Raw genomic sequence first — 18,847 nt, 5'->3', positions numbered from 1 at the left:
TTCGATATTCTTACCTGTTAGAGGCTTTCTTTTGAGTGTTCTAATTAGTGCGTAATCATTTTCCCGAATTCTGTGATATGTAATATCGTTATTTTATTTAAAACTATTCCTTGTGCTTTTGGATGCGTCGTGCTTTCAATGCCGAACTAAGAAGTCGTGAACTGAGACCTAAACATCCTTTTTTTAGTTATAGCTGTTCTGGTATTTATTTCCCTAATCCACTCGAAACTTGCTTTTCGTTTTCTCTGATGATGATACTCTTGAAATTTGTTCCAGGGAATTCAAGGGGTGAATGAGGAACTGGGGAGAAATTCCAAACGGGATGGATCGGAAAGAACTCAATCTTCTGACTCGATGGGAAGAAGTCGTGATAGTAGGAAGACCACGGAATAACCCAGCCAAGGAGTTCGAAATCGAGAGCTGGTGGAAATCGTGGTAAGTAGGTAACGTTTCATATTCAGGGTGATATGTAGATAACTAAGGATTTTATCAATTTTCCGAGTTCAAAAGGCACAGATGTACATTTCATGAGTGGCCCATTCCCATAACCATTCTTCGCATAGGAGCGGCGTCGTCGTGGTTCAAGTGTTTTGGCACGTAAACCCTATTGGGTTACGAGACGGAAGCCCTTAGACATTAGGTGAAATCATCTCAATTTTTAATAAATTAGTTTCGTATTACGTATTACTACGCATAAAAATATTACTCCAACAGTTTCCAGTGCCATTAGTAAAATAAGAATGATTCACTTTAGGTAAGAATCGGAAGGTGATTTAGCTCTTCGGTTTTCATTCGGAAGCTAATTAATAAAGACGACTTAGTTACGTACTCCCTCAGATTACTTCTATGCTATACCACTGGTAGTAAGAACGATAATCGAGTTTAGATTGCATATAGTATTGGATTAGTGGATGTTATTTCTTCTCTCTGATAAAATCACTCTTATAAATTTACGTACTTAAGGAAATATTACGTCAGCATGTCCACAATCTGGGCATGCGGTCAATTCGCATTTCAAAAAATATTTTTTTGACTTTTCACGAGTGCATTATTCCAAACGACTATCCGCGAGATTCGCAGGGGAATGCGGTTGTCGCGGATAAATAGGATGGATGATCTAGGGATGATCTACAAGACAGAATCACATAGAGAATTTAATAATATCTTCCTAATAACTACAGCATTTTTGCTGACATCACTTGTGTAATTTCTTGATGAACGTCTATTAGCCTGTCGTTAGAATTTCGATTAAATTTCACGTAGTGGACACGTGTAAGTGTTAAGTGGTATTTGATTAATAAGAATGGTATTAATTCACGTTGAATCCTTACTTACTTACTTTTAAATTATTCTGCGAGTCGCTACAAGTCTATTACTCGAATTCTACTACTCGAATTACCTGATTGCATCAATTTATAAAAACTATTGATTGATGGTGTGACCTTATCGCGGTTAATAGGATGGTTATATAAATTGTTTATTCCGTCCTAATAACTTACTGACATAATTTATATAAATTTATTTTTAAAGCTCAAGATATCTTTCGGAGCAAGATGGAAGCAAATAGAGATTGAGTTAATTTCTTCCTAATAACTTACTTTCATTCGTACATTAAAATATTACTGACATTCTTTTCACACCATCTACTTAAAAAAATTTACTGGCATAATTCGTTAAAGTATTAGGTGAACGTCTTAGCCGGTCATTTGCATTTCAATCAAATTTACCAAGGAGATATTAATTAGATAACAGCAATATTTTTAAAATAGAAATGATACCTCAAATTCACCTTGATTAAGAATCGTAAGGCAAGGTTATTCATTGATATCGATTGAAATCCTATTTATCTAATAATTACCATCGTACATCCCAAGAATACTTAATTAAGTATTCTTTGAGGTGCTGTTAGCCTGTTCCTCGAATTTAGATTCAATTTAGTATAAGAGACACTTTAGTCTCTCCCCGCTAAAATCGCCTCCTCATAATTTTAGGTAATCCAGATGATTTTACGTCATCAATGATTTTTTAAAGTAATGCGCATTAATTGTCTTTTATTGTCATTTATTGTGTCATTCATTTCGGTTTAGTTTCCATGAATGCATTTGAAGTCCATAAACATTCTTTGCATAAGAACGTCTTTGTCGTGGCTAAATAGGAAATTCATCTCGGGTTACAAGGTGGAAGCTTTTAGGCATTCAGGTTAGGGTTTTTCCTAATTAAGAGTCGACAAGTTTGAAAAGTTTCCAACCTCAAACATTTCCAGTGGTATACGTAAAACAAGAATGATTCATCATAGGTAAGAATCGGAAGGTGAATTAGCTCTTTGATATTAATTTAGATAACATTTAGTATTTGAGATAATTTGTCCACAAAGGCTGTCTAACAATTTTACGTAACCCAGGCAATATTACGTCAACATATCTCTTTTGTCTAACCTTATTATTCAAAAGTGTATATTTTTTCGACTTACTTTTCATGAGTGCATCATTGCATGATGATTTCGCATACGAGCGTTGTTGCAGATTAATAGGAATGATATGGAATTCATCTTGGGTGAAAACATGGGAGTGCCTTGACATCGTTTGAATTTTTTCTCCGTTTTTAATTACTTTTTCCTGATGTCACTTGTTAAATTTATCGATGAGCATCTACTAGCATGTCATTTGAATTCCGATTAAATTTGATGCAGTGGACATTTTTAAATGTTTGGTGGTATTTGTGAAATAGGAATGACAGTGATTCGCCTTGAATTTAGAATCGTCAGGCAGTGAAGCTCTTTAATATTGATTTAAATCTCTTTAAATAGTTACTACCGTACCCCATGATTATTTTAAAATTATTTTGCAAGTCGCTCATTGCCCATTACTCAAATTTAGAATAAAATTTAATATTAGACATACTTCCTCATATCTGCCCCCATAGTTTTCAGTGCTAATTGTAACAATAACATTGATTCCTCCCAAATCACAAAGCTTGGGAGGAGCTGCAGGCAACAAGCCCTTGGAATCAAACTACGTAATATAAGATCTACAATTATCTAAATAATTGATACGCATTTATAATATACGAATTATTTTTTTCATTTAATTTTCTTTAGTGCGCCATTTAATAACAATTATTCGCATTAGAGCCTCGTCACGGCTCAGTGGGAATGTTGTGCTACTGATCTCGGATTACAAGGTGAACGCGCATGAATGAACATCTTAATATGAAACTCTCCCTAAAAACTCACTAACGTATTTACTCTTCAACTTATTCGGTGAAAGTTGCATGCGGACTGATTAAATCATGTCTCTGTTGCAACTGTTGTATTTTTATAATTCAAGTGTTAAGCCGGATCTAAATACTACATTATAACAAGATTCCACATCTTTCGCCCTATTTCACCAGGCCATCAATCCTCCTTAAATATTTCCTTTCATACACAGTCCATGCTCTTGAGGTCATTTATGCCAGCCTAATGGGTATGTAGCTTTATTTCCAAAACATGGGCGGTTCCAATTCACAATTTATGGACTTTCCTTGACAAGGTGAAGTAATAACAACAGTTACAGGCAGGGCATTTCTTATTCCATATTTCTGCTGGTGACTCATAATTAGAGAACCAAAAAAGGAATGAATTCTAAAGTTAAGTTATTATTATATGATTCATATAAGGGTAAGTGAACGGAATGGAATTTCATACTTTGAGACAGTAGTGACATCGCATCCTGACTTGTAAATTTCAAAATTGAATCAAGAGAAAATCGTGAAGTATTTACTATTCATTAGTGGTATTTGTGTAATATCTTCCAGTATGTAAACAGGCCAATGTTATATCTGATTCCCTGAGTCAAACTCCAAAATGGATCCTTGGTACACAGTGTAGAAAACACTTGACAAGGCCACTTGACGCAAAGTCTATCCCGACCCGTTGACGCATTGAACGATCGCGACTGAACAGAAGGACAAGAGCCTAGTGAAAGTGTGAAAGGTTAACCATTTCACAAGTCGGGCACATTTATTTAATATTTCTCCGGGGAAATGGGTCTACTACGCTTGCCCAATGGCCTCGCTTGCATAATCCCCCCCCCCCCGGTCTTTGCAGGGAACGAAAGCAAGAACCCCTCCCATCCCAACTCCCCAATCCTATCACACGGTGTGTGAGGCCCACCGGCCAATCTCATGAGTCATGGAATTAAACTGGTATTCGCGGTCAACTGCTCCCTCTCGCTTTAGGTAACACTCCAGCTGACCCATTTGACATCGAACCCGCGAGTTAAATGAGGAGACCTCTGCATTAGATCTTGTGTGGTGTGGTATACAGGATTAGCAGCGTGACCTTTTTTTTAATTTACTGCTAACGGCTTCAGAACGATTGACTTGAACAATACTTGTTCATCCCCTACCCCCGTTGTATTACGTTTCTTCGTCGTCGTCATACGTCATTTGTTCTTTTGTGAGGACACTACTTTTTCACAACTCGCCCTCACTCTGCGCCGACTCTTCGCAGCGATCGGAGGTAAGAAGCTCCATCCATGCAAGAAGCCCAAACTTAGAACATTGCTCATGAAAGCAATCAAGTAATAGGCATACAATAGTTCTCAACGTACCTTTTATGATTAAATTAACAATTTTGGCTCGAATTTCGCCTTGATGGCACGCAGTTCTTTCAAAACAGTTAACTTCGATGTTGTGCATCTGCATAGGGAGTGATAAGATTATTTGATTCTTATCACGCGCGTGAGGGTTCGATATTCTTACCTGTTAGAGGCTTTCTTTTGAGTGTTCTAATTAGTGCGTAATCATTTTCCCGAATTCTGTGATATGTAATATCGTTATTTTATTTAAAACTATTCCTTGTGCTTTTGGATGCGTCGTGCTTTCAATGCCGAACTAAGAAGTCGTGAACTGAGACCTAAACATCCTTTTTTTTAGTTATAGCTGTTCTGGTATTTATTTCCCTAATCCACTCGAAACTTGCTTTTCGTTTTCTCTGATGATGATACTCTTGAAATTTGTTCCAGGGAATTCAAGGGGTGAATGAGGAACTGGGGAGAAATTCCAAACGGGATGGATCGGAAAGAACTCAATCTTCTGACTCGATGGGAAGAAGTCGTGATAGTAGGAAGACCACGGAATAACCCAGCCAAGGAGTTCGAAATCGAGAGCTGGTGGAAATCGTGGTAAGTAGGTAACGTTTCATATTCAGGGTGATATGTAGATAACTGAGGATTTTATCAATTTTCCGAGTTCAAAAGGCACAGATGTACATTCCATGAGTGGCCCATTCCCATAACCATTCTTCGCATAGGAGCGGCGTCGTCGTGGTTCAAGTGTTTTGGCACGTAAACCCTATTGGGTTACGAGACGGAAGCCCTTAGACATTAGGTGAAATCATCTCAATTTTTAATAAATTAGTTTCGTATTACGTATTACTACGCATAAAAATATTACTCCAACAGTTTCCAGTGCCATTAGTAAAATAAGAATGATTCACTTTAGGTAAGAATCGGAAGGTGATTTAGCTCTTCGGTTTTCATTCGGAAGCTAATTAATAAAGACGACTTAGTTACGTACCCCCCTAGATTACTTTTATGCTATTCTAGTGGTAGTAAGCACGTTAATCGACTTTAGATTGCATATAGTATTAGATTAGTGGATGTTATTTCTTCTCTCTGATAAAATCACTCTTATAAATTTACGTACTTAAGGAAATATTACGACAGCATGTCCACAATCTGGAGCATGCGGTCAATTCGTATTTTTAAAAAAATATTTTTTCGACTCTTCACGCGTGCATTATTCCAAACGATTATCCGCGACATTCGCATTGGAATGCGGTTATCGCGGATAAATAGGATGAAAGATCTAGGGATGAGCTACAAGACAGAATCACATAGAGGTATTGTGAATATCTTCCAAATAACTATAGCATTTTTGCTGATTTCACTTGTGTAATTTCTTGATGGACGTCTATTAGCCTGTCGTTAGAATTTCGATTAAATTTCACGTATCGGACACGTGTAAGTATTAAGTGGTATTTGATTATTTAGAATGGTATTAATTCACGTTGAATCCTTTTTAAACATTACTAAGGTACACCCAATTATTCTGCGAGTCGCTACAAGTCTATTACTCGAATTCTACTACTCGAATTACTTGAGTGCATCAAGTTATAAAAACTATTGATTGATGGTGGGACCTTTTCGCGGTTAATAGGAAGGTTGTATGATCTGTTTATTCCGTCCTAATAACTTACTGACATAATTTATATAAATTTATTTTTAATGCTCAAGACATCTTTGGGAGCAAGATGGAAGCAAATAGAGATTTAGTTAATTTCTTCCTAATAACTTACTTTTCATTCGTACAATAAATATTACTGACATTCTTTTTACACCATCTACTTAAAAATATTTACTGGCATAATTCGTTTAAGTATTAGACGAACGTCTTAGCCGGTCATTTGCATTTCAATCAAATTTACCAAGGAGATATTAATTAGATAACAGCAATATTTTAAAAATAGGAATGATACTTTGAATTCACCTTGATTAAGAATCGTAAGGCATGGTTAACTTTGGAGATCGATTGAAATCCTATTTATCTAATAATTACCATCGTACATCCCAAGAATACTTAATTAATTATTCTTTGAGGTGCTGTTAGCCTGTTCCTCGAATTTAGATTCAATTTAGTATAAGAGACACTTTGGTCTCTCCCCGCTAAAATCGCCTCCTCATAATTTTAGGTAATCCAGATGATTTTACGTCATCAATGATCTTTGTTAAACAATGCGCATTAAGTGTCTTTTATTGTCATTTATTGTCATTTATTGTGTCATTTATTGTCATTTATTGTGTCATTTATTTCGATTTAGTTTCCAGGAATGCATTTGAAGTCCATAAGCAGTCTTTGCATAAGAACGTCTTTGTCGTGGCTAAATAGGAAATTCATCCTGGGTTACAAGGTGGAAGCTTTTAGGCATTGATGTTAGGGTTTTTCCTAATTAAGAGTCGACAAGTTTGAAAAGTTTCCACCCTCAAACATTTTCGAAAAAATGTGTTGCATCATTGATAGATCGGAAACTTTTCAGACGGCCGAATGTTGTAACTAATTTCTGACATTATTCGTCAATATAGTCGGTGAACTTCCATTCGAACTCCCCCAAAAATCGCTGTCTCATATTTTAACGCATTCTTAGTCGACAATTACTTATGAAAACAGTTATCTAAATTAATTAACTAGCATTTCCAACATACGATTTGGATTTTACTAATATATTACTATTGGCATATACTTCCCATGAGTGCATTATTCCACAACTATTTTTTGAATAGGGGCGTTGCTGTCGCAGCTGAATAGGAATGATATGTTCCAAAGAAACTGCGGGAGATGCCGCAACAGTAACTTTTAACACAGTCATCCGCTAATGTGCATTTCAAGGCAAGAGTTTAAAAATCATTCGCCTTGACTGGGATGTATTTCGTCCTGGGTTACAAGGCTGAAGCACTTACACATTTGGTGCATTTCTTTAATTACCACTAACCTATTTACTGACGTTACATAGTTTCGTTAAACTCTATTAGGCAGTCATTTGAATTTCGAATCAATTTTTCATAAGTGACATTTGTCGAGTTCCGGTAGTTGTTATTAATTAAATATTTTTAAAAACTTTTACAACCTAAGCTCTTAGGCATTTAGTGAATTTGTTCTTTATTACCTTCTAATTTACTTACGGACATTGCTAGTTTAAATTTTGGTAAACGCCTATTCTCGAACGAAATTTTGTCAGCGTCAAGTGGTATTGGTTAAATAACAATGATACTTAATACGCCTTGAAGGAAGGAATCCAAAGGTGAAATAGCTCTTTCATATTGATTGAAATCCTTTTTAATAATTATTTACTGACTTCCTCCCAGGGGCGTATTTACCTGGGAGGAAGTCAGTAAACTATGCCTTGGCGTAGGTCGTCAGCTTCAAGGGGGGCGACATAAGTCCGGGAATTTTTATTTCATCGGTTTTTTCAATTTTTTAATCCGAACATATTGATTCAAAATCCCGCGCGTTTCTATTTTAGAAAAAGGTTCCACCTTATGCCGCCAGGAGCGAGAATCCTGTGTTTACATTAGTCATTGTCCTGCGAATGATCACGCTATTGCTTTTTTTGCTAGTTGCTAGGCGCGAGGACCTTGTGGACACATTGAATTTGGTTCGCATTATTTAAACACAAGCTCTGAATTGTGAAAATTAGTTCCTTAAGGGGGCGGCAGACATTGACCATATATAGCGTAGGGCGGCAAATGGGGTTAATACGCCCCTGATTCCTCCAATTACTTTTCAAATGATTATGCGAGGTCTTATTAGCAAATTATTCGAACTAAGATTACTTTTAAAATATGAGGCACATTCTTATATCCCCTCAACATCACTTTAAGTACTCTAGGTAACTTGACCTCAGCAATTATCTTAATTAATGCTCAATTCTAAAAAGGATGAGTTTTTAAATTTACATCCAATTCGTAAATCATTCCAAAACCATTCTCCCCATGGGAATATAGTTGTCGCGGTATAATGCAATGGATGTGCAATTGCTCTTGCATTACAGGACGAATGCGCTAAAACATCTATAGAATTTCTTCTTTATAATTTACTGACATTACGCGTTCAATTATTTGGAGAACGTCTATTAGCTGGTCATTCGAAATCCGATTAATTTTAGGAAGCGGATAATCGTTAGTTTTCAGTGGTGTTTGTTTGGTATTAGTTAATTAACCTTCAGGTGAAAATCGTACTATTTGTTGTTTTTCATGTCTGCAAGACTATCATTCGAATTTCGATTGAATTATACACGAGGGCCATTTTTCATTCACCAGTGGGATTTGTTAATAAAGAATCACACGAGGGGGACCTCAAAAGTAACGGGAATTTGGCTGCGGGGCTTTATTTGGCCGGTCGTACGTCAGGCTCACGCCACTTGCATAAGTATGCGCAGCGCCGTCGCTGTGACTAGATCGGTCCGTCCGCGAGAGCTGTTTCAGTGAAACTACTTTTTTATTTCATGTTGTGTGAATTTAACACTCAAGAGGCCACATGACGCAAAGATTTGAATAATTTTGGAGCCGACCCTGACCCGTCGACGCATTGACCTATCGCGACTGTACAAAAGGACAAGAGCAAAGTGAAAGTGTGAAAAGGTTTTTCGTTTAATGAGTAGGGCACATTTATTTAATTTATCTCCGGAGTAATTGGTCTACTGCCCTTGTCCAATGGCCTCGCTGCGCAATCCCCCCTCCCCCTCACTCTGCGCCGACTCTTCGCAGCGGTTGGAGGTAATATTTAATGGTATTTCTATACAATGATAGTTCAGCTTGAAGTAAGAACTGTTAGGTAAAGTAGCACTTTGATATTGATTGTAATCCTTTTTCATAAGATCCTGAGAACAACTTTAGTGTCACGTGAAAGCAAACTTATTGTCATGCAATCCTCACATGATTTAGCCTTTACCTTTTATGAAACAGGAACCAATGCTGATCTCATATAACATTCTGGCCATATTCCTTCCTCTCAGATACTATGAATCAGTCCATACATTGTCTCTTCCTACCACATTTTTGTAAACCTTTTGGTAGTTCCACAGAAATGCTGTCTACTCACACGGCCTTATTTGATTTCATCCCCCCTAATGTCCTTTCTATAACATTGTCTAGTATGCATGGACCTAAGCTACAGGCTGTATGTTCATCTACATCATATTCCTTTTCTATGTCTAAGCTTGTTAGCCTATGTTCTTTACCATACCGTTCTTCTTACATCCAAAACATACTTAAAAACACTTTCTTTTATCTATGGCATGCACCAGTTTGTACAGTTTTGTTGGAATACTCTGGAAGCACAGACACAGCATGTGTGGCTGCCATTAGTGCCAGTGGTGCCTTTCCATCATAAATTGGTCTTTTTCCTTTAAATGGTCACATTTCTCTGATATCCAGGCTTGGGATAACTCAAGCTGCTTGGAAGGGCATTGCATCTGCAGTGAAGTGATACGCTGAAAATTGTCGTATCTTGTACCACACACCAGCTCCATTAACCCTCGGCCATAAATGAGACGTTCAGATGTAATCTGGTTGCCAGCGCAATGATAAATGGGGCCAGTATGTTGCTTTTCATGTTGTTTGATTTTGAGTGATGTAATTTGCTTAGTGGCATTCCATCTTTGTCCCTTTGGCTGTGGACTACTTAATTCTATTGTATTCTTTGCTTGACTTAAATTTGTTGCTAAACATATAATGAAGTGATTTTTGCCATCTTAATTTGTCTCTTGCCTTCAGAGTTAGTTTGTGGAATATGCCTAAAATGAGCCAAGATGAAACCAAAAGGGAACCACCATGTTAAATGAAAGTTTGAGCCAAATATCTCTTGGACTCAGTATGGAACAGAGCAACTAGGCGCGTGAATTGATTGCATGATATCTTCTTTGGAAAAAATATGGCATTTAATGAATTTTTTCACAGGAAAATTTTTAACATCAGCAATAGTACATTTTGCTTGTGTAAGATATTTCATGTCATTTTATCCCTTATATAATTGTATACATGTAACATTGTTTAAAGCTTAGCGTTCATGAGTATTAATGTTGGATATTTTGTATTAAAATTTTTAATCCTTGATTATTGGATATTTTGTTTAAAATTTTTAATCCTTGATTAAAAATTTGAAAAATATATCAAATGAGCATGAAGAAGACTACTCAAGTCATTGAAAATAAAATAGCAATGATGTGTACACTAGTAAATAATGTCGGAAAATATATTTTTAAAGATGTTGATGCAAAAATAGTTGATTTTTTGGCAGGTTTCGACCGAGTGCCTCACGATAAATTATTGTTAAAGCTGGATTCGTTACCATTGGACTTGAGGGTAAAACAATGGATAAAAAATATTCTTAGAGGCAGAACTCAAAAAGTAAAATTGGGGGATACATTTTCCAAAGTGGCGAGCATTTTAGCAGGAGTTCCACAAGGCACTGTTCAAGGGCCATTACTTTTCCAAATTTATGTAAACAGTCTACCAAATAATTTACATTCCCAAAGAAGACTGTTTTGATGACTGCATTATAGACAGATGAGTATTGCATGTAAATGACCATGTTATATGTATAATTTGAGTATGTATAATTTTTTCTGCCCATTTTTATATTCTTTCATCTCTGCAGCAAAAGCATCCAATTGACATTCAATCTATCCTCTTGCTCAAACGAACAATTTTCTGAGACGTTGAAGTGGGCAAAACTTTATCTAGTATTTTCTTTGATTCTTTCATTAATGTGCCTGTCAGCTGATGTTTATTTGAAAATGTATCCAAAATGTATTGTAACCTTATGTAATTCTTTCTCTGTCCATACTACTCTGCCTACCTCTTCCAAATTACTTCAAAAATTGGTGAGCTCCCAATTTCGGTCCATCAACACTACTGGTTATTTCAGTCATCGTATTTCTACATGTCATTGCTGTGAATTCCTTAAGATTAATTCTTACCATAAATGAACCCTGATTCTGTGCTGTATGGTGTTAAGAAATAATTGTTGCCTGATGGCAGCCTGGCTAGCTAAAACTAGATCATCCACAAATCTGATTGAGGAGTTCCCTGCTCACTTTGACATCAGCCCTCCCATGACATGCTCATTACTCAATAAAATTGAAAAGATCAGGCTATATTGGCCACTCTGACTCCCTCAACTTCCCCCTTTTCTCTTCATCATCCATATACACTTCTTTCTCCTGTGCTTTCTAGGAAATATATGGCTAGCAGATAAGATGTTAATTCCTCTAGTGTACTTCAATCTCCATTCATAATTCTATCCAGTTAACTTGCTGGAATGCCTTGTGCACTGTAATGTATTAGGTGCATAAAAATACATCATCTCTGTCTATGACTATACTTTTTACTTGGCACCTCATTAAATCAAACATAACCTTCCCAGTTCTTGAATCAATATGATCATTGTCCTTATACGTAGTTGTTCTCTTTTCTATGTCGTTGTTGATGACCCCGACTAATCTCTAAAATTAAGTAATGTGTCAGTAGATAATTTTTAAATGAGTAAATGCAATTGAGGGTGAAATAAACCTCCCTGTCTTTTTGTACTGCTTCAGGTTTTTGGGATGATATCCACTTCAATTTAACAGTCTTCTGATGAAAACTGCCTCATAATATATGCTTTGGCTAGCCCATAACAAAACTTACAGGGTGCATTTCTAATCGGACCTAATTGCCCTGTATTCCTTACATATATTTATAGCCTTTCCCCTTTTTGGAAGAGCAATTGATGCCGATTTAACAAAGTCTTCTTGGCAAATTCATCCTTCATAAATTCCAAGAAATGGTTAAGAAAAGCTCTACTTCTTGCACTTTAATTAACTCTTTGATAGTTCCACAGGAATGTTGTCAAACCACATGGCCTTCTTTGTTTCCAATTTTCTGAATATTCTTTCTGTCTTTCCATCAATTCAGCCTAGAAATCAAGTATTCTATACGTGTCATACACTATGTCATCATGATCTTGCTGGTTTAATTTCTTTATCATACTCATAAAAGCTCCTCTGTATTATTTTCCCCTCTTAATGATCTTGTGTGGTTCAACTCATATTTTTGACTTATCTTAGATTACAATTTTCCCATTTTACTTCCTAGTTTTATTCCAGTTTTCTACCTTTTTAATTATCTTGTCCATAATCCATTGATTTCTTGTTCTATTCCACCTACCAGTTCCTATACCTTTGCTGTAGGCTGTATAAATTCCCATTTTGTCTTGATAGTTCTCAGGTTCTTTCCTCACTCATGCTTTCTTCTGCTGCCTGATTTCCTGTTTTCATCAATCCAGTAAATGCTTTACCAATCCATTTACTACATTACCTTCCTTGCCTTGAATTTTTGAATCAGAAGTGAAATATTACTTTTCATAATTACTAAATTGTGATCAGAGTCTGCATGTAACTGCTAGGAAATTGTGTGAAATTATCTCACTGTTTCTCAATATAAAGCTTATAATCTAAATGATCCAGTTCCGAGTTACCTTCATTGTACATCCATGCCATTTGTGGTGTCAAAGCAAGATTTGGAAATTATTAATCTCTGTCTTCTGCAGAATCGGTTGATTCCTCAGAGTGGTCATTTCATAGTCAAAATTACTTTTTAATTTGGTTTAACACCAACCTCTTGGGTAATGTTCAGGCATATCTGTTCAGGCAGGTTATTATTTTAGTGACAGGTATTTTAATTATCATTTCACTGATTAAATCATGCCCCAGTCTAAAACAGTTACTTTCGTATTTTTATAATTAAAGTGTTAAGGATTCTGCATTTATCTTCCATTTTCACCAGGCCATCAATCCTCCTTAAATATATTCATTCATACACAGTCCATGCTCTTGAGGTCATTTATGCCAGCCTAATGGGTATGTAGCTTTATTTTCAAAACATGGGCGGTTCCAATTCACAATTTATGGACTTTCCTTGACAAGGTGAAGTAATAACAACAGTTACAGGCAGGGCATTTCTTATTCCATATTTCTGCTGGTGACTTATAATCAGAGAACCAAAAAAGGCATGAATTCTTAAGTTAAATTATTATTATATGATTCATATAAGGGTAAGTGAACGGAATGGAATTTCATACTTTGAGACAGTAGTGACATCGCATCCCGACTTTTGTAAATTTCAAAATTGAATCAAGAGGAAATCCTGTAGCATTTACTATTCATTAGTGGTATTTGTGTAATATCTTCCATTATGTAAACAGGCCAATGTTATATCTTATTCCCTAAGTCAAAGGCCAAAATGGTTCTTGGTACACAGTGTAGAAAACATTCGACAAGGCCATTTGACACAAGGTTGCCACTCTACAGAAGGACAAGAGTCAAGTGAAAGTGTGAAAAGGTTATTCATTTCATGATTAGGGCACATTTATTTAATATTTCTCCGGAGTAATTGGGGTCATTCCCCACAATTTAAACAAATTTTGCAACTACAAAAGAGAGCTATTCGCTCCCCACCACATGATTCCTGCAAGCAAGATTAATCTGAATCATGACTGTATTTAGTTCATATATCTTTAAGGCTCTCATTCATTCGAGAGTCAATATAGAATCTTACCAATTAAGAACTAACATCCAAAACAACTCCACAAGAGGTAAATAACTAAATGGATATTTATCATCAATAAATTGATTGGTAATCTTATTGCAATCACCTTTCGTGTAAAACGTCAGTAATATAATCTTCCCCACTCTTTCTTTTACCGCTAATTATAAGATTACCCGCAGGAGACATTTTAGTATAACGGAATGATAAAATGCACAACAGAATTTGTCATGATTCTTGACAATGTCGTATAATAGGCATTGCTAAAAACTGGCAAGATTTCCCAAACCTGATCCTTATGTTTCATTCCAGCTAAGAGCAGAAGCATGTGTTTTTATGATCACCCCTTCTATCCTAAGCTGCTTTTGGTTTCCCACAAAGAACTGGTGCTCAAAAAATTTTATTTGAATTTGAAAGAAAATATCCAATGAGCAAGCATGAAGGAGACTACACAAGTAATTGAAAATTAAGAAGCAATGGCGATTACATTAGAGAATAATTTGGAAAAATATATTTTACTCTTTTAGATAGGCACACGGGGTGCGAACATTCCTGAGGAAAGAGAACCAAGTCTCCGGACGTGAGATATTATGCAAATTTGGTGTTAAAAAATGACTAAATTGGAAGTATTATTATTATTAGGTAATCTACCGGTTAAGGTTGGTTTTTGGATGGCCACAGCTACTAAATAAATATTTTGTGATTCCTAACAAAATACAAAATCCAGTATCCTACTCTACACCATGTCCCTCTTCATCTATGAGTACTTTTCTCCTTCCTTCATCCTGTCCAACATCCCTATCCTGCTTCCCTTTCCTTGTTTGGTTAACATTCTCCCCCAGTCTTCAACATCTCACTGCCGGTCAATACCCCCTTCATCCACTTTCCTGCCTTTATAGGATTTCTCCCAACAAGATCTTTGCTCACCATAACAAGTACTTTCTCATTTGTTTTCTTGTCTGTATATTTCACCTTTCCCATTCTTCCCCACACCCATATTTCAAAAGCCTCCTATCTATTGTATATTCTATCCTCCTGCTTCAATGATCAAGTTTTCGTGCCGTACATGTCTCCTCCTCTGCACACACACGCTCCTTATCAAAGTTTTTACGAGTCTTTTCTTAATATTCCTAATCAACGTCCCTGTTATCAACTCCCTCCTCCTTGTAAAAGCCTCTTTGCCCTACTCGATCCTTTTGGTTATGATCCTGAGAACAACTTAAGCTGCATGGGATATCAAACTTATTGTCCTGTAGTCCTCACAAGATGTAATCTTTACCTTTTTCGGAATAAGAATTAAAATTGATCTCACAAAGTCTTCTGGCCAGATTACTTCCTCATAAATACTACAAATAAGCCCATATAGAGTCTTCCTCCCTCATTTTCCTAAACATTTCAGTAGTTCAGCAGGAATGTCATCCACCCCCACGGCCTTATTTAGTTTCATCTCCCTGTATGCCCTTTCTATCTCATTGTTGAGTATCCCTGGACTTAAGATATCTTCCTCTACATCTTGTTACTTTTCTATGTCTAAGTTTGTTGGTCTATAATATATGTAAAAAAAGTATAATTGAGAACTTAGACCAAGAAAGTTAGACAGAAGAGAAACATGATGTAGAGGAAGATATCTTTGGTCCAGGCATACTCGACAATGAGATAGACAAAACTAGTATTTTATTTAATTATTTCATTAGTATGCCTGTCATCAACTCTCACCCATTTTACACCCAACCCACTCCCCACCATACGTAAGTTTTTTCTCTTTCTTTGCTGCTCTGCCCCCCTCTTTGAAATGAATTCCAAAATAGATGAGCTTCCAATTTTTGTCCTTGAATGTTCATTTTAATCATCCTATTTCTACAGATTCTCATTACTGTCATTTCCTGAAGATTAATTCTCACCATAAAATAACACTGATTCTGTGCTGTGATAATAAATAATTGTTTCCTGTTGGTAGACTGGCTAACTAATATTTGAATATCCACACACATGATTGATGGGTTCCCCATTTACTTCATCAGCCCTCCCATGATGTGTGCACAACTTACTACACCTAAATATTGAAAAGATTCGGCTATATTGGCCATCGCTGGCTTCATCCCTTCCACCTTTTCTCTCCATATGACTTTGTTTACTTTATTCTTCTTTGCATTTCAGGAAATGTATGGGTACCAGATAAGATGTGAATCCTTCTAGTATACTCCTACCTTCATTTATGTGTGTACCCAGTTTACTTGATTGAATGCTTTATAAAAGTACAAGGTGCATTAAAATACATCCTCACTCCTGATCATATAGCTCGTGTTCACTTGATACCTCATTACTGACATGGTGTCACACATACTCTTCCAAGTTCCTGATTCAAACTGTTCATAGCCTTTATACTCATTTGCTCTCTTCTTTAGTCAATGGTTGATGACCCCTGCTGATTTCTCACCTAAAGTAATATGTTAATAGATAGTTTTGAAATGAGTAAATCCTTTGGTGTGTGAAATCAAACTTCATTGTTCAATAGTCTTTTTGTACATCTGCTACTTTTTTGGGATATTATCCATATCAATTTGTCTTCCAGCCAAACCTGCCTCATAAATGCTATGACTGAGACCATAAAAACTACTTTAAGCTGCAAGCAAAATCAGACTTATTGCGATGAATACAAAACGTATATTTATAGCCTTTTCCCTTTCTGGAATAGGGACTAACACTGATTTAACAAATTCTTCTGGCCAAATTCATCCTTCGTAAATGCCAATAAATAGTTTTTAAAAAATCTTCTTCCTGCACTATTTAAATTTTTAAAAGTAAAAGAGGAATGTTTTCAACCCCCATGGCCTTTTTTTGTTAAAAAAACGAGGACATTACTCCCTTGGCCTTGGTGGCAGCGGGGTAACACCTCGTCTGCAAATCCATGGGTCATGGGTTCGATTCTTGCCTGGGTGGGTTTCCTTCACCTAGGGCTTGGGTGTTTGTAATCGTCTCCATTGTTATTCTTTGTTAATAGTCCGATGTGAAGGCCAGAGTGTTGTTTTCGGACTTAGGCTAAATAAATAAATAAAATTTCCTCCATGTTCTTTGGTCCATTTAATCAGTTAAGCCTTGAAATAAACTATTCTATGTACACCATTTTTTATCATGATGTTGCTTGTTTAATTTCCTTATGAAAGCTCTGTATTCCTTTCAACTACCTGATATTTTGTGACCCAACTCATACATTCTTGACTTAGCTTTGATTGTTTGTTACAATTTTCCTTTCTTACTTCCTAACATTTTTCCACATTTCTATCTTTCTAATCATTCAGTCCATAATCCTTTGTCTTTCTTGTCCTTTGGCTTTCTTGTCCTTTTCTCATACCCCTGTCCTTTCCCATGCAGGTGGCAGAAGATATATTCCCATTTTTATATATCCCCAATTCTTCTCGATAGTTCCCAGCTTCTTTCCTTCAGTTACAATTTTTTCTGCTGCCTTAATCCCCTCCCTCATTGTACTGATTCAATCAGATGCAAAATACTACTCTGTTACCAAATTGTTATCAGATCCACTCCTGTGAACAATTTTAAATGTATTTTTCTGTTTCTCAATAACAAATTGACAATCTAATCAATCCATTTCTGAGTAGCCTCCCATGTAAACCTATGCCATTTGTGGTATCAAACCAAGTTTTGGTAGCTATTAATACCTGTCTAATGAATTGATTTCTTTAAGTGGTCATTTCTTGGTTAAAATTAGTAGTTGATCAGGTACTGATTCCTGGACGTCTCATTTTGCAGCAGATAAACAACTTTAATATTTTTCCGGAGTAATTGGCCTTCTACGCTTGCCCAATGGCCTCGCTTGCATAATCCCCCCCCCCCCCGGTCTTTGCAGGGAACGAAAGCAAGAACCCCTCCCATCCCAACTCCCCAATCCTATCACACGGTGTGTGAGGCCCACCGGCCAATCTCATGAGTCATGGAATTAAACTGGTATTCGCGGTCAACTGCTCCCTCTCGCTTTAGGTAACACTCCAGCTGACCCATTTGACATCGAACCCGCGAGTTAAATGAGGAGACCTCTGCATTAGATCTTGTGTGGTGTGGTATACAGGATTAGCAGCGTGACCTTTTTTTTAATTTACTGCTAACGGCTTCAGAACGATTGACTTGAACAATACTTGTTCATCCCCTACCCCCGTTGTATTACGTTTCTTCGTCGTCGTCATACGTCATTTGTTCTTTTGTGAGGACACTACTTTTTCACAACTCGCCCTCACTCTGCGCCGACTCTTCGCAGCGATCGGAGGTAAGAAGCTCCATCCATGCAAGAAGCCCAAACTTAGAACATTGCTCATGAAAGCAATCAAGTAATAGGCATACAATAGTTCTCAACGTACCTTTTATGATTAAATTAACAATTTTGGCTCGAATTTCGCCTTGATGGCACGCAGTTCTTTCAAAACAGTTAACTTCGATGTTGTGCATCTGCATAGGGAGTGATAAGATTATTTGATTCTTATCACGCGCGTGAGGGTTCGATATTCTTACCTGTTAGAGGCTTTCTTTTGAGTGTTCTAATTAGTGCGTAATCATTTTCCCGAATTCTGTGATATGTGATATCGTTATTTTATTTAAAACTATTCCTTGTGCTTTTGGATGCGTCGTGCTTTCAATGCCGAACTAAGAAGTCGTGAACTGAGACCTAAACATCCTTTTTTTAGTTATAGCTGTTCTGGTATTTATTTCCCTAA

At 36.6% G+C, this 18,847-nt stretch overlaps 1 long non-coding RNA gene across 1 annotated transcript in view; it reads left to right on the top strand.

The window, feature by feature from the left end:
• Positions 1–358: 358 nt before the first annotated feature.
• LOC139689883 (uncharacterized) overlaps positions 359–18,847 on the top strand; it is a 32,719-nt gene continuing 14,230 nt past the window's right edge. Inside the window, exons 1-2 of the long non-coding RNA XR_011701441.1 lie at positions 359–435; positions 5,007–5,165. This is a non-coding gene — a long non-coding RNA (uncharacterized lncRNA). The remainder of the gene's footprint in view (positions 436–5,006; positions 5,166–18,847) is intronic.

Source organism: Hetaerina americana, unplaced genomic scaffold (assembly GCF_022747635.1).
Source record: "Hetaerina americana unplaced genomic scaffold, ioHetAmer1.1.p SCAF_286, whole genome shotgun sequence".
Classification (NCBI taxonomy): domain Eukaryota; kingdom Metazoa; phylum Arthropoda; class Insecta; order Odonata; family Calopterygidae; genus Hetaerina; species Hetaerina americana.
This window is presented reverse-complemented; position numbering and strand designations above follow the sequence as displayed.